Source organism: Prinia subflava, chromosome 2 (assembly GCF_021018805.1).
Source record: "Prinia subflava isolate CZ2003 ecotype Zambia chromosome 2, Cam_Psub_1.2, whole genome shotgun sequence".
NCBI classification, from domain to species: Eukaryota; Metazoa; Chordata; class Aves; order Passeriformes; family Cisticolidae; genus Prinia; species Prinia subflava.
The window spans coordinates 8,068,027-8,086,172 of record NC_086248.1 but is presented as its reverse complement, the minus strand read 5'-3'; positions in this window follow the sequence as shown (position 1 = coordinate 8,086,172).

The window sequence follows — 18,146 nt, the reverse complement described above, 5'->3', positions numbered from 1 at the left end:
TATACTCAGTTCCAGAAAATCAGCCCTTTCTAGCAAATAAAAGTTGTAGAAATTTTTCTAACCTGCTTCAGTTGTTTTCTGATGTGTAAAACCATAATTTCATTTCAAATCATCATTGTTTTAGCAATGAACATTTTGAAAAATAGCATTGTAGTCCAGCCTGTATCACAATACCTATTTTGAACAGGACACAGCCATTTTAAAAATGGACAATTTTTAATGAGGGTCTTTAAAATGGGTTTCAAGTCTTTCAGTTTCTACTGCTAAATTCACCTCCGCATATGAAAAACAAGAACAGAGTTATAATTACCTCAAGGCACTCTTTTTCAAAGAGTATCTAGTGCATTATATCTGCTCAACAGAAGAGTCTCAAAGAGTGTGGGGAGACAGTGTGAAAAGAAATGTAAGGAACTCAAGAAGCTGGGAAAACTGGCATGTGCATGAACACACACTGAGAAAGGCAAAGAGACATCTTTCCTAGGGTATCTTTCGAGAATTATGACATCAAATTCTAAAGCACTTTACAAAAATGTGGCAAATTCATCTCAGCTGGTAGCTCTGTTAATGTCAGTGGAGTTACAGTGGGAATGAATTTCTTCCAATGAGAGCATCACAAGGAGTACACTACTGTTAGACTGTTACATTGGTTATTAACTCGCTTTCCTTTCAGTGCTAAAGAGCGTAGATGGAGCTTCATGGATCTATTTTTAAGCTATGTAAAGTATTTGCTGCAAGGATCAAAGAAATATGAAACCAAACTTACCATGGCACAGACTGGTGGAAAAATGGGCTAGACTGAAAGAAATATCTTTGAAATATTCTATGGACCCAGCATGAAGCCTGGTTAAAGTTGCATAGCTTTCCATTTGAAAGGTCATGTTCAGAATTGGCTTATAACTTTGTTAAAGGGTTACTTTTCAAGCTGAAATTGTTCATAGTTATTCTCAGTGAGACACTTTTTTTAAGATAATGAGCAAAAAAAGGGAAGTGATTTTTAAATTTTACTTTTGATTAATTGCCTTCAGTGCATATGAGAGCACAGATTGAGCAGCTGGTGTGTATCAGTATCAAGAAGGTGAAAAATGTGGTTCAAGCAGATGAGAAACCTGTCTCCCTGAGAGCAGAGAATGACTTGGGAAGCTCTAAATGCATTAGGAACAATAGTGGGACTGAAGAAGGGAAGAATGGTGATTAAACCTGTGAACTTCTTTCTAAATTTTGGGGGTTCCTGCCCACCCTGCCCCCCTCCCCCCCCAAATGCTCTTGCCATCCCGATATCAGTCTTTCCACAGTGGATTTTCGCTCTTGGAGATATCTGAGCAATAGCCTGTGGTATGCAGTGAGCAGGAAAAGTGGTCCCAGCCTGAATGGGGCAAAAGAAGGCCCATTTACACTCTGTCTGCCCTCGAGATCAGACTTCCATGAAATAACCCCTCACATCTATGCACAGAGAAAGGTCACCTTGGTCCTGCTTTGGTAGTTCTGTTTCTGACGTGTCAGTGGTAAATTTTGGACATATCTCTGGCTAAGAGTGCTGAGCTAATAAAAGAGGTAGAAGCTGCCCTGACATCTGCCTCCCCTGAAGATAGTGTGGGTTTCCAAGGTGGGCTCTAGATCAGGCTTGTGGTGGAAAACACACAGCTGGTGAGGCTCACACAGCCTGTGCCAGATTGCTGAGGTGCCATTCATGCAGGGATGCATTCAGCTAGAAAGGAATTTTGGGAAAGGTCCTTCTCCCCTAGGTCTATGAAGGTTATCTGATGGACAGTCTTGAGGAGGCAGCTGAGGCTGTCCTAACAACAGCCAGGATTTGTGTGCTGACGTGATGGAGGTGCTTTGTCAGCACTTTAGCACAAATTGAGAAAGGATAACAATGCTCTATCTGATATTATCCTGGCCCTCCATCATTCCAAAGGTTTGTCCTCCTTCCCTTTATGACTTCCCCCTTCCTTAACCCTGGAGACACAGCATGCAGCTTTGCTGTTCCCACAGTTGCCCTCTCATTCCCCATGCTGCTCCTGCAACAGATGGAAACAACCCTTGCTTGTGTCCTGGCAGGGGTTCAGAAGATTATCTCTATTGATTAGACAGGTGCCTCTTTTATGGCTTTACTTTGGATGAACCACCTTGTTCACCTACCAGTGCAGACACAATCTCAGGCTCACCTCTCTGTTTCCTCTCCTGCTTATCTCTGTCCTGAATTAGCTGGAAAAGGGCCCTGATTTCTGCTCCATCCGACTGAGAGGAGAGACAACCCTCCCTCCTTAGGTGTCTTCCTCAGCATTGCCCATTTCTGGCACCCGAGCCTCCTCCTTGCTGTAGTCTTTTTGTCTGCAGTAAGATGCAGCAGTAAAGAATAAGCTTTGTCTGTTCAAACACACTAATGACCAACCAGTCAATACTACCCTATTCATTTATTAGAAACTGAGAAAATGCCTGTTACCTTTCCAGACCTGACTACTGCGGGTGGTGGGTTTGTTTGTTTAGTGCATAAGAAGCTATCGATCAGAATATTTAGGCAAAAGTTAGAATGCTTATTGTGAAACGTTGCTGAGATGTGTGGTTTTACTTGGCTAATCTAAAGCAAAAATTATTAAAGTCGGGTCAATAATATGGATTGCTCCTTTCTTTAACATCTTGCTCAAAGAAATACAAATGAATGTATTTATATCCATTTGTAATATAGATTTCTGCATCCATCTCCAATACACTAATATTTATTCTTGTGGGAGTTCAAATGGTAGGTTTTTCCTTATCATGTTTATTGTCATTAAAATTGTTGAATAATTTTGATACATAATTTTGTGTGTATATTCTGTGAAATAACTTAATAAAGTAAGTGTTTAAGGCTCTTCCAAAGCTTTCAAAAACATTTAGAAGGAAGATATACTATGGTTTTTTGAGTCATTCAGCTTGGGAAATATATTTTCATATTTCTCATCAATATTCTGCCTTTCACAATATATCAAAAACAGATTTCCTCCCCTATAGATTTCCAGTTTCCTGTGTAAATGTTTGTCTGCGTTAGACCTTCACACTTTGTAAATCACACCCTACTTGTACACTGTGTTTTTTTGTGACTACAAACAGGAGCCCTGTGCTTCCTTTCTCCAAGTGAAGTAATCTCTGCTTTGGTAATTTTATTGACTACAGTGTATGCAATTTTTGTTTGAATAAGCCTATGGCAACCTGCATTTATATTACTGCTCAGTTGTAAAACACTCCAAATGCATTATGAAAACTTTGATGGTACAGAAATGAAAGATCATTTGCAAGGAGAACATATACAAAAGGTCACATTTGATACTTAGATAGGATTGATGCTTCCCTGCATTCCAGCTGCTCCTCTTCTGAGCCATGGAGCTGTGTTGATAAGACACACTTATCTTTCTTGATGGTAAAAATGTCCTGCTTTCTAGAATCAGTCAAGTACTACAAAAACCAGTGGGGTCTCCCCAGAGGCATGTCCTCATGTCTAGTTGTTCATATTTGTGTTTTTCAGCTGTCTCACACAAGCATAGCATCCACATTCAGGCACATTCATCACTTCAGCATTAGGAGGCTTATCACTTGCTGTCATAAGGTGATCCACTGACAGATGCTCTGGCATTTTCATCACCCTCAATACTGTTTCCATTATATCTTGTATAGGTTCTCTGAAGGGAGATGACAAGCACATGTGGAGACGAATTCTTTGAAACACCAAGCAAATCCCAGTCTTTCTTTTCAAGGACTATTGAATATTTCTAGTTTATTTGAAAATGGGTTGTGCTTTCTGAAGAATTTGAGCTGATTTTGGGAGAGGGTAGATTGTAGTGGTGGTGAGGTTTCTTATCCATATGTATAAAGTAATTTTGTTCATTTCAGAGAATTTTAATTCATCACACTTTATTTATTTGCAGCTCACCAATCTCAAGACACTTTTAAACATATGCAATAAATTTCATACATGCATCTGTTTTTTATGTAATTAAAACACATCACAGAAATCTGAAGGATAATGTGTCCAAGGTCCTACCAAAAACTGGAAAACCTCTTTCAGGAGACCAATTGTACTTTGTATGATATTGCTAATAAATTTATCCTTTTTATTCCTCAGAGCACTGACAGCCAATCTAGAGTGGTTTGAAGGGGCAAACTCTGCAAAATAATAATGTGGTATTAGGAAGGCTACTTCTGCCTATCTTCTTTGTAATAACCTTTCTTGTTCAAAACTAGCTGAAGAAAAAAATACTTATACTGTTATTTGCCTTTTTTTTTTTTTTTTTTGGTAGCTTGAACTATTTGCAGTATCTGTTATTTTCCTTTTCTGAAAGAAGGGCATAGAAAAGCATATTTATTGTACTTTCTGTCCTAAGTTAACCACAGGGCTTGAAGTTTAATATCTCAGCACTTCACAAGTCTCATGTTTACATCTGGGAGCTAGTGAAGTTGTAGATGGTATTGTATGATTTTTTTTTTCAAGGCTAAAAGAGTTTAGCAATTCCTGAAATGCTACAGCATACATTCTAATGCAGACAAATCCCTCCATCATGTACAAGAGCAACATCAATTATCTCTATGGAAATAGTCACAGAAAATCAAAATATAACATATTATGTATATGCTTCTGTAGGAGTGAATCTGGTACCTGATTTGCTCATAAACCACCATAACCATCCCAGAATCCTCCATGGTGTTGAGAGGGAGGTTGTTTTTAATGCTCATGCGTTGCTCTTACCCCTCAGAGTGAGGATGTTTGCTGAACATCATCTTCAGGCAGCAATGTCAACACCTGTGTGCCAAGCCAGAGTATGAAAAAGTGCAGAAAGAACAATGTTCACAAGCTGTGAACAGGAAAGCAGCTATTGGGGTGGAGGTGTAAACCATGTTTTTTCTAATTAGGTTAGAGTCAAATGGTTTGCAAAGGTCCCAAGACAGCTTTTGCGCTTGAAGCTGGCCACTGGCATTGTGTATGGGATGTATGACAGTGGTTTTAGTTCAGGCTGGGTATATGACAGTAGTTTCTGCAGATGAGAATTTTTGTGCATATTGTTTCAGACTTTGAACATGGAAAAAATAAGGTCCTGGCATAAGAGTTTCAAATAATTCTTTGTCTGTTACCCAATAAAAAACCTGAGTATTTTAACATATGTTGTGTATACACAGGGTATTTTTAATCTAATTTTTTGGGCAGAGGAGGGTTGTTTGCTGTCATCTGGGTTCTGGCTTGATGGGTTTTCATACTATTGCTGTTCACTATTTTGAAGAATGGTGGAAATAAACACTTTCAGACAATTCATGGAGATCATAACCAAGGCTTCTGTACGTTTCTTCCCCATTGCTTTTCTCAAAGACTCCACAGGATAGGCAAGAACCCAGCTTCTGAAATTTAGATTTATCACCAAGATGCCTGATCAATATATCCTTGATCTCAGTAGGACTCTCCCACTGGGAGTTGAAGTAGGTGCAGATTTATTTAGAACAAAGCAGCCAGCGTGTGGCTGTGCCCAGATGACTTTCTGAGCACTGCACATTTGTGGGCATTAACTTACAGGCTACCTGGTTCAACAGATCTCTTTTCCCATTGTTATTTCAATGTATTAAGGCATAAGATCAGGGCAGTCCAGATATCTCAGATTATATATTCTCTTCTCATTGTATTTTGTTTTTCAAGTACCTTTTCTGGGCTAGTTGGATTTGTTCATTTGTTTAGCCTTATGCATGTTAGTTTTAATGTTTGAATTGACCCAACAATACATACCTATTCTGTTTTGTGAGTAAGAATGTTAACTGGAATAAAACCCGGCAAATATTCCAGGTAAAATTTGCCCTTTTTAATTATAGCCTCTCGGGTAGACCTGTAAGCTGTATATAAATTTATGTTCACAACAATGAGAAGCTTGTTCATGAATTCTATTATTACTGTTGCTCTATTGTACTTAGGAAAAAAAAATGCAGATTCCACTCTTTAGCATAACCAAATTATACAAGTCTAGTGAGCAGTGATATTAAAAAAACAGCACTGATGTCTTCAAGCATCAACTGATGTCTGCTAGACTTGACAGGTTCTAGTAATTGGAGAACCTGTGATTGACTTAGCAATGCCTGTGCTACTGCATGTTTCTGTAGAAAGAAGCTTTCTCTGTGTCTGTGGAGAGGGATAGGAGAGTCTAACAAAAAAGATCAGAATTTATTTTAATTTATTAATCTCAAGTGTCAGAACCACAGAGACTTTAATCATTGCTCTTTTTAAGGTCCATTTATTATTACTGATTTTTCTTTCTTTATTTCCCAAAATTCAAAATGAAATTTTTAAAAAGATGATTCATTTTCTACTGGTACTTGCTTCTCTGCCCATTGTTCAATAACTGATGGGTACTTTTGGAGCTGTAGTGCTCTATGGGACCTGAAAAGTTTACACAGCACATGGATAACTGTTATGATGCTTTTGCATCCCTAGAGAACTTTTTCTGTAAACCTTTAGAATTGCTATACAGCCATGGTTCAGAGTGTTTGTCACAAAGCAGCATTAAAAGGATTCATTTGACTTTATAATGTCTAATTTGGGCATGTTTTTATTAGATGGAGAGGGTTTGAAATGAGCACAAGGGCAAAATAAGACATAAATTAGGACAGTGACTACTCATAATACTCCAAAATTCCCCTTACTCTTCCATATTTTTCTGAAACATCATCTCTCCCAGATGTGGTGAGAATGAAGCACCAGCTATGTGTGTTAGCAACAGTGTCTTAAAATCCTGTTAAATGTTCTGATATAGGAAACTTTTTGTGTCTATAACTGGCAGAGCAGGGGAGGAGAGCCGTGTGACCCCCTTCTGTCTGCTGCTCCTCTGACACTAATTTCAATGTGCTGACTGATTGGCAAGTAGCAAACCTGTTAGCAAGAGCTCTTTAGCTGTGGGATCTGAGGCAAGGTTGTTTAATAGTGGTGAGCTCTAAAAATGTACTTCAACCTTCTGGGAAGTTTTGTCTTGAATATTTTTTTCAGTCCTTTATATTAGTGGAGGTTTTCAGAAACAGATTACACAGAAATATATTAGGAATGGTAAATCATGGAATCAAAGAATCACAGAATCATAGAACTGTTTGGGTTGGAAGGGATGGTCATCTAGTTCAACTCCTTTGCCATGCATACACAGCTTCAATCTGACCAGGTTGCTCAAATTCTCCTCTCAAGGCTGAACAGCCCCAGTTCTCTCAGCCTGTCTTCACAGGAGAGGTACTCTGGCCCTGTGACCTTTTTCATGGCCTCCTTTGAACATTTTCCAACAGATTGTGGGCTCCAGAGCTGGATGCAGCACTCCAGGCGGGGTATCGTGAGAGCAGAGCAGAGGAGCAGAATCATCTCCCTCAACCTCTTGGCCACACAGCTTTTGATGCAACCCAGGACACAGTTGGCATTTTGGGCTGCAAGGGGACATTGCCAGGTCATGTTGACCATCAACATCCAAATCTTTCTCCTTAGGGCTGCTCTACATCCATTCTCTGCCCAGCCTGTTTCTGTGCTTGGGATCACCCTGACCCCAGTGCAGGACCTTGTGCTTGGCCTTGCTGAACTTCACCAGGTTCCCACAGCCCCACCTCTCAAGCCTGTCCAGGCCCCTCAGGATGGCATCTCCTCCCCCCAGCGTGTCACCTGCACCACACAGGTCACTGTCACAGCAAACCTGCCCCAGTCCCTGTCTCCATGTCACTGACAAGGCTGCTGAACAGCACCAGTCCCAATGCAGACCCCTGGGGATGACACTGGCCCCCATCTGGACATTGAGCCTCTGACCACAACTCTTTGGGTGCCACCATCCAGTCAGTTCCTCAGTCACAGTGTTCTCCACCTGTAAAATCCAACTTTCTTCAGTTTAGAGACAAGTATCTTGTGTGGGACAGTGTCAAATTTGAAAAAAAATTAAAAATTAAAACAACACCCACAAGTTCAGGTGCATAGTGTCAAGCTCTTCCCTTGTCCACCAGCACTGTAATCCCCTCACTGAGGGTCATCTCAGGCATGACTTGTCCTCAGTGAGGCCCTGCTGGCTGTCACAGTCACTGCCTCGTTTCACATGTGCTTTAGCAGGGCTACCAGGAGGATGTGATCCATCATCCTGCTCCATGGTCTTGCTGGGTGTGGATGTGAGATTGTCCAGGTTGTGTTTCCAGGGTTTGCTCAAGTATGGCAAAGCCTCTTTCTGAGAACAGAGCTGTAACAGGGGATGTCTACACCTGCCATCCACATTTATTTATCATTAGGTTTGTGATGATATACAGAGCTAAACCACAAAGTTCTGGAAAAATGCAAAAAGTAATGATGCTTTGGGTTAAAGGGTAGAGAATAAATCAGTTCCTATGGTCCCATCCTATTGTGTAAAATCAGGTTTTTTAAATAATATCCCTACTAATGTATGGAAGCCTTTCTTCTGGGCTTGCTGGACCTAGACAAAACTTGTTCCTTCTTTTTAACTCCTTAATCTACAAAGAAAAAAACAAAAAACAAAAAACAAAACAAAAACAAAAACAAAACAAACAAACAAAAAAAAAAACCACCAAAAAAAAACCAACATGGCCGGCACTTGTTAATGTCTAAATTTCTGATATCTTTATCTTCTGGTGTGTTCTGAGCAGCCAAAAATGATCTTTTTACAGATTCACTTCTGAATTAACATTTTCATGATACAGGAGACTAAAACATTTTGGCCATCATGTTAAAACATCTTGCTGCTTTAACTGCTTCTCACACCATAAATTTAGGCTGGAGAGGCTCACGTTCAATTTTACATATGACTCAATATCCGTGTTTTCCTCCAGGAAGGGTCACTGCAATGGCATTCATATGCCCAGAGCTCAGGTTTTATATTTGCAGAGCACAAGACACTGTTATAATTATTTTCCTTTCCTGGTATTTTGGGCGATTTTTGTTTTGGTTTGGTTTGTTGGTTTTTTTTGTAATAAACCATGTAATAGGTTACTCAACACATAACTTCATACATCCAATGTTTTCTCAACAGTAGATAATTAGGAACTGGAGACAATAAGAGAGAGAGGACTTTTCTTCATAGGATTTTGCTGACTTATTTTTAACTTTGTAGAATGACCATGTACCATGCCAACAGATGCTTTAGAGAGGAGTATAATAATAAAAATCTCTGTTAACATAATTCGGCTATATCTCATTATTATGAGAACTAAAAAGAAGAGGCTACCAAAAAAAGCTGAGTTATATTGATTTATGGTTGTTCTCATTCAACAGAACTCTCCTTTGAGAAAGCACTCAGGCAAAATTAAATTGCTTAAGTATTTATGCGAAAGAAGAAATATCTGAAAGAGATAAAGCAGTTGTTTTCAGTACGTCTTTTTCTACTACAGTTTTTGAGTGATTACCCTAATTGGAACTGTTAACAGTAGAATGAGATGCCAGCTGTTGGAGAAGGGGATAATGGAAAAGGCTTTGTAAAAGAAGTCTGCAAGATCAAACCTTTTGAGGGAAAAATTATAATTTATCTGATGAGTCTCCAGTTTGGCTGAACTAAAAATACAAATAGATGAATGTGTTGGTTTGGTGTTTTTTAGCTGTTGTTGCTGTTCTTGGGTTTGTTTCTTTCTTCTTATTATCCATTTGTAATACATTTTGACTTGCAGGAAAAACAAACCTGTTTTTTTGCAAAACAAGAGCTCCATGGGGGACACCGCAAGGAGTGACTCACAGAGTGTGATATGTTTGCCCATCCTGAAGGTGAACATGCAAATACCTGTTCCCACAGCAGCCAGAGGAATAGCAAGGATGCCTGTCTGTGGCCCCTCTTCTGTCAGCACAGGACAAAATTATTCCAGAAAACTCTCATCAGGTGTAAACACTTTTCTCACATTTTTCTTTCCTTCTTGCTGTGAATGTGAATGCTGTATGTCCTCCTGAATCTTCCTGAAGGTTTGATGAGGGTAGCAGTCCATTTTATTTCCTTGTTCTGTGCTTGATATGATGCTACCCAGCCAAATGAAGGGAGAAAGAGTGGGGTGAGCAAAGCCAAAGAATACCAGTAAAAGGAAGAAGCAGTTTATAGAGCAAATAAAAAGCCAAATAAAATCTCTGCAGACACAATTAGTCTTCCTGCAGTATCGCTCATGTTCCAACATACACAAGGAAGATACTGGGACTGCTGAAGGAGGAAGAGAAGTCTGCTGGTTATTCTTTCCATAGTATCTTTTGGGAACAAGTGGCCTGATACTGTGTCTCTTTCACTCACCTCAGCTACAACATTCTCCGTCTAAGAGCAGAAGACTAAAATTTTACAGACATCCCTACTGTGGCTAGGGCAGTAACGCTGATCAAACTATGAGGTCCAGATACATGTAAAAGTGCTGAAGGTGAAATAAGTCCCTTCCTGAAATCTTTATTTCTGAAGTACACTGTGGGATCTGACCAATTCTTTATAGACTACCCTTTGTATAAACATAATCATAAATCTATTGAAAAACATAGCATATTTATAAGTCACACTTTGAATTAACACCTTCTTTTGGTAGCCAGTTACTGGTGAGGGTCATGCTAATTCTTGAAGAAAAAGAGACAAGATATATCAAGAGATAACTGAGTGCACTTTCTCTGTGTTTTATTGCTATTTAAAATATTTGGCAGGGTCATCTAACAACATTTTAGGGACTCTCAGATACCTGAAAGCCATTTGGGCCTGGCATATATCCTGCCTAGTCTGCATGAAACATGTGTCTTCTGGAGACAGCTAGAGGCACCACAGGACATTGGAAATGGTTGTAGTTGTCCACTCTTCCATACAACATCCTTGTCACTAAAGGGAGAGATGGGATTGACAGAAGCACCACTCAGTGGATAAGGAATAGGTTGGATCAACACACTGAAAAGAGTTGAAGCCTTTTTGGAAATCTTTTTTGATGCCCTGACTTCCAGCTACCTTCCAGAAACATTTAGCCCTCCTTTAGTACCTGTTTTGTCACTACCATCTCCAGGCATAAGTCTCAGAGCTACTGGCTTCAAAAAACATTAGGAGCCACATGTGGCTATTTTCATGTAGGTGCTTTGGCTTCAAACTGAGCTCCTGAGTTTAATGGTGTTAAGTTTAATGGCAAACACTGGCCTCACACGGGCTCCTGAAGATAGGTTTGTACACCCTACAGCTTATTTCAGACACCTATGGATGTTTGAATGGTAACAAGTAAAAGGAATGAGACTAGATGCTCCTGAAGCAGGGAGAAGACTGTCAGGTAGCCATCAGCTCATGCTAGCTCTTTTCTATTATTTTAAATTGAAAGATTCAGATGTAAACTTGGTGTGTGCAAAAACTATGCCATACAATTGCATATGGAAAATTCAGTTTCATTTTACAGGGTTTTTTTTACCAAATTTAGATTTGGCAAATCAGGTGTTGGCAAATCAGATGTAATGTGTATCTTTCACACCCATTGTGAAGGAGATTTCACTTGTAGCTTACCTTAAGAACAAAACAAATGGCTACATAGGGCCCACATGAAATGTGGGACACAGAAATCATCTTTTTACCCAATTGTATGATCTCACAGGAGATGTCCCAGGTATCAGAAATGCTGCCCATTCAGCTGAGGCAAAGCAGATGGTGAAATTTGCAGCACACTAAGTGTAAAAGGACTTACCAATGATGCCAAGCATGTCAGTTTTCTTAACAAAGAATCCATTGTTTTCAAGGGATTTAAAACATGCTTCTAACAATCCATTCTGCACAGCACAGCATAGTAAGTAGGTCTGAAGCAGAGAGTATGTGGGTTTTTAATTTCCCTGTATTGTGATCAGAACAAGTAATTTTGATCTACATCTGATGCAAAGTGGGGAGGGACATGTAATGTTTTCTTATTCTACCACTTGCAGCTACGTTGTTTTGGGTTTGTTTTTTTTTTTTTTTTTTTTTCCATTTTAAACTATTCCACTTCACTAGTTTGTAATGTTTTATATTAAAGATCTATGAAAATATTTCAGTCAGGATATTTCCCACTATGCTAAATGCCATATAAAGGTTATGGCTACTGTATCCAAAGAGCCTTACAGGTTTTGGCTCAAGTAATGCAGAATTTCTGCACACACCAAGTTAAAGACAGGACTGCTGACAATGACTATTAGTAACGTTCCTCAGCAGTTTACATCTAAAGATTTTGTTTTCAGAATCTGGCTGAAAACTTTGCCAAAATTTAACAAGTTTAAATGAAGTGAATATATTTAGTTGCCAAAATTTCACTACTTTAAGTGAAATTATTGTATTTAATTTCTCTAGGATTAAGCCAGAATAAGAGTAGATATGGGATATGCTTTTTTGCTTATCTGCAAAAAAAACTTTGTGACCTTTTTAGTTATTAAAAAAAAAAAAACCACTCTGCTAGTCTAGAGTTTTCCATCCAGCACTTACTCTTTTTGCAGTGATTGTGAGAATAGAACTGCATCTTCTACCACCACAACAGAAATCCACAAGTCAGCAATCAGCCTGGGGGGAAAAATGAGTGTTCACCACAGAATGAACTGAAGCTTCCCTACAAATAACTCTGATGGCTCCGTGCACATTGAGGGAGTGAAAGATTCACTGAAATTATGGCAATTTTCCCTCTAAAGTCATCCAGAGGAAATGGCTGCAGGGTTATTGTGTCTTATGAGTCTTCAATGATTCGTCAGCTGCACAAACTAGAAAACACTAAGGACAGCAGAAAAAAAAAAAAAAAAAAAAAGTACAATAAGGCAAAGAGAGTAGACTGAGACAAAGAATCAGTCTGGGGACACTATGATTAGAGGATTCAGCCTTGATAAGAGGAAGACAGATATAGCAACAGCAGAGATAACATACAAGACCAAAGAATGTGATATAAAAGTAAAAGAAAGGATAAAGAGAGATTGAAGTTGAGTTGAAAGAGAAAAAAAGTGAAACTGGCCAGGGCAACAAGACATAAAACATGGAATAGGTATGTGGGGGGAGATCTGGATGTTGCTGGGTAGTAGTTTAAAAGCAAATATCTCCTGAAGAAGGTGACAAAGTACCATTGCAGAACTTATCACTCAAAAGTTAGGGATGAGAGGATTCATTTTGCTTAACTGAAACAGTAAAATGCAAAATTTCTTGAAAATAAGTCAATTGGGACTTTTTTAAATGGCTTTCAAAAACTTATTCAGTGCTGCATCTTCCTGACTGGCAGTAGAATAAGAATAGCACCATCTCTTCCCCCATGGGAATATCAAGAACAGCTAAGATTTTCAGAGTGCTTAAATACTACAGGGGCATGTATAAAAGATAAATGAGGAAATTATTCATTCTGTCCCTTGAGAGCAGATTTCATGTTCCATATTTATTTCATTGGATCCAGAACCCTTGATGTTCCTGAAAATCTAACATGAAACCTGACGATGTCTTTAGGAGTATAAATACCGTGGCATATTCTAGATATATCTTCGTACCATCTTCAGTGCAAACACCTAAACTCATAATTGGGTTTCTTTAACAAGGCAGCCAGCTGCTGCACCTTAGCACAAAGCAAAGTGAGCAGTGGGGACTCACATGAGAATAAATGATGGTACCAAAAAGACAACATGAATTCACCCTCAGTACCACACTCAAGGGGGACCTTGCAGTTTCTTTTGCTGCTGTGGTGATGAATGCAGACTGAGGCACTTAAATAAAAAATCTTGTAAGATAAACATTTTAGGGGGCTGTAACATAATTTCCCACTAGCATCACTGAATAAGAAATTAACAGTCTGAGAACAGAGACAAAACTGCATATTTCATCTGCTAATGGAGGTTCTCTTTCTGCACTCATTAACACAGCTGAATGACACATAGAGGATTCCATCATCAATCAATTGTTTGTGAATAATCTTCATACTCACTCTCCAATTTGCTGAAGAATTACTTTGAAAGAAAAGAATTGGATTACTATTATTAATGAAAGTTCAGTTACAAAAAAAAAAAGGAAAAAAATCAATTCCTCACTGTATTAGACATAAAGAACTAGAATGAAGGCAGCATTTATCCAGAGAGTCACAAATCTGAGTTGGATAATGTGCAACAGGTGAATAAACAAAGAAAAAGGTACAGAAGGCAACAAGAAGGGTTTGAAAGAATGTTAACAACAAATACAGATGTGGCTGTGTAGTACTCAAATAACTGCAAACAACAAACACCTTTGAGAATTCTGCAATTTCCTCATAATTAATGGCAAGAGGGAGGAGGGAAGTGATATAAAGATTATCCAAGTCAATCCTACTTGCCATTTTCTGGTGAGAAAAAAATAATTGATTTGCAGCGAACACAGCTGAATTCATGTCATACTCTTCGTATTTTGGCACAATTTGTGGTGCCTAGTGCCAGAAGAGATCAGCAGGCCATTGAGTCTAATCTCCATATGCCAGCTATCTTCCCTCAGTTACCCTTGTACTGAATTCACAATCTTGCTCTTGGTAAATTATAACTTCAGGAAAGTATCCTGACTTAATTTGAAGACTTCAAGGAGCACAGACTTCATCAACTCCCTTGGTGATTTTTCTCATTAGTTAATAAGAGAGATCAACCACCTAACATCTAAACTGAAAATGTGAATTCTTTGCTTTCACCTTCCTCATTCTTCCATTTTTAAAGTTACTTTGAAGTACAAGGTACTTTCTATCTATTGAAAATGTTTCTACTCTGAAATTACATCTATCTTTGGTCACGGTTCTGATAAACAAAATAAATTGGGAAAAAAATTATTCTGTATATCCTCTAATTCAAAAATAGATAGTTAGCTGTTTCTGCCATCTCTGCTATTTTTCAATATCCCTTTTAAAGTAGAGGACAGGGCAGGACTCATCTCCAGCTAGATATACGTGACTTGACTCATTCTTATAAATATCTAGCACTATTTGTGATATCCACAGGCATCTAAGACATAACACAGTGCAGGAAGAGGACTTTGAAAAGACATGTGGCCCTTCTGACAGGAAATTAGAGTCCAGGTATGCTATCCTAGAGCATCACAAATGGCAATACACATTAAAGTTAAGGCAAAGGAATCATCCCACAAGTTCCGGACATTCAACCTAATTTCACAATCTCACATGCATGCACATGTAAAACACATCTGACATGTGCACGTGTATTTCACATGCAATTTTAAGCTCTCTTTAAAATCAATAACTATCTGGTCAAGGTAGTCAGCAGCACTTAGAGAAAAAGTTAATTGAAAACAGGTGAGATGAATTACTGCCTAGCTTAATGACTATTGAATAGGGTCTCAAATGAGTAGCTCACTGATATTTAATGCCATTTAAGACATCCTAGGGTATCTTCCTTGGCCTCCAGCTGCCATCCCAGGCAGGCAAGAGACCACTACCATCCTGCATCAGCTGTGTTGTGATCTCTTGGATATCCTAAGGCATCTCAAGTAGTACAAGACAAATATGTTTCATCAACTGATTGAGGCCTTTTCTCAGAGTTCCAAACCAGAGCTATCCTCTAGTCCTGGTAAGGTTTGTACTAGGTACATCTCTGAGTATATCCCTTATGGAATTATTCCTAGTCACCCTCTGGAAATTACTGGAGCTTTTTGTGCTACAGCATTCCACTGAGATAAAAATGCCTGTTTCCTATGGTCTTAAAAGCCTTTCAGGATATGGATGGAATACACCTCAACTTTGACATGGCCCAGGTTCCCTCTGTAGCCAGTGGTGAGAAATTTGCATTTCTACAGCATGAGCCACCTTGAGATGAGATGAAATTTAGGAAAGAATTGCTTGTTTCTTCACAGGGACAGGAAAGAGAGACTAGATTGTTATCTCAGATCAAAATATCTAAGCTGTAGAGATCCAATATTTTTTTATGATTAATATGACCTTTACTGTCCAAGGTATGGTCTTGCCTTACAGAATTAAACACGTATCTGTGAAACTGTTAAGTCAGTGTTATACTTCTCCACAACTCTAATTGTTGGGTCTCTAATTCCTTTAAGGGCTGTATTATCTTTTAACAGTGATGACAATCCAAAAACAATGTATTGGACGAAAATTACCCAAATACTACACTGGAGAGGAATTCAGGATGCCAGCTCTCCCAGAGGATCAGGAAGAAGGAAAGAAAACTCTGTTTGTACCATACAAAAGCAGCTGGTTTTCCTCCATGCTGCAAGCATATATGTCTGACCCTGAAGAGTGAAAGTTCCAAAGTCTGGCAATCATATCTACAGTCCTGAAAAATCCCAAAGAGTTTCCAAATGGGAACCAAGTGGTATTTTCCTTTTACTTGAAAATTTTACTTTTTATTCCCAGCCTTTTGCTGTGTATTGCTTAGGTTAAAAGCAGTGCTGAACAGCCCCATTGCTCTCTGACACTTGAAGGGTTGTCTGCCTTCAGCATATATCTGTAATCCTCATTAACACCAGTGGAAGTCATGGATGCAAAACTGGACATTTTGGAAGGCACCACTGGGGCCAGTCTTCAAAGGGATGACACGTGGGAAGACAAGAGTCTCTCACAGAGGCAGGAGGAACTTCAGGACACAAACATTAATTGCCCATTAAATGCCTATTTTCATATTGATTGCATTTTCTGACCATAAACCTGTGAAATACAAGGCTGTTTTATTATCAGAGTGATGAGAGCACTCAGCAGCTTTCAAAATTGAACCATCTGATTTTTCTGTGTCTGCTGCATGGCATATGACTCAAAGCAAGGCTTTGTTAGGTTTTTAGAAGGTATGTGTATGGAGAATAACTGTAAAGTGCTTTTTCTCTCTCTTAAGGCTAACTTGCTGTCTAAACCTGGCACATATTAGTATTCCATAGTCCAACATGCAAGCACATATGTAACATTTATAAAAACAATGCTTGAAAATATCCACTCTCACTGGAGGTTTGCCCCCAGACATTTTTAGCACATTCCAAAATGTAAATAGTCTGGCATCTATAGATTGTGTAAATCAAGCAGGTAAACATAGAGCCTCACACTTGCAGGTTTAGAAAAGAGCTTTTCATTCTCTTCTATCAGTGAGGCTATTCCTGCTGCCACCTCAGCAGCTGCTGGCACTGCTATTTGTGCTTCTGCTGTTCTGCTTCCACTGTGCCCTTTGTTACTGTCCCTATGCTGCATAGGTCAAACAATGCAAGTAATCCTTTCATTAGATATTCTAATATGCATTTTCTAACTTCTGAGATGTTAATTTTCTTTTATTATTTCTATAATCAGATTAACACCATTCCTAGACAGACAAATATGAAAATTGCATTTTGTCTGTGAAGGCAGAATTCCCAGCTCATAGTTATTGTAACTGTACCTATGTGGTCACATCTGTGGTACTTGAATTTTTTGCTCAGCAAAAAAACTGAGGTAGAGCAGACTGTAACCTTATGAAACTAAAAAATTAGGTTATGAAAAATCTAATTTTTGTAGTCAAGGTAGTATTAGCAGACTCTTGGTATTTCCTGTTACTCTCTCTAAATTTTTATATGAGTGGAATTCAAGGAATTTGGATGAAATTTCTTCCAGGATTTCCTGACATCTGTCACCTTGGTTGCTGCACCAGCTCCAGGAATGTGCAGGCTCTCACAGACTGTCTTGTGCATGCACACTGCAAATTTAGACAACAGATGCAGAGAGGGAGCCTTTGGCCTCCCTGCTCCTAAATTCTGCTCCTAAATTCTGCTCCTAAAATTCAGCAAATCTGAAGTCTTAAGAACCTGTCAGACTTGCAATATCTGCAAGATGGTCAGTTCAGTGAGAGTGTGGAGTGCAAGCCCTCTGTTTATTCCAAATGTGCATATTTATGCTTGGTAAATCCCATGCAAAAAAATTGACACCGTTTGATCAGGGAATTGATTGTAAAATCATTCTGTGGTCATACCCGAAATCCTCTGATTTATATTGGTCTCTTTTGCACTTCTATCACAACAAAGACAATAAAGATAGGACACTGTATTGTCTTGCCCATCCATAAAGGATCTGGAGGAAATCATAGTTCATAATTCATACAAGACAGAAGAGCACAGCAATAGATAGGTTTGGGATTTTTTTCTTTCATGAGAATTCCAGAGTATACTGAGCAATGTTTCTTTTCCAACTCTAAAATCAATGAATTGAGCAGTTACTGAAGACCTCTACTTGAATTAACAAGCCCTGTGAGCAGGCAAGATTGCCAGCTCAGG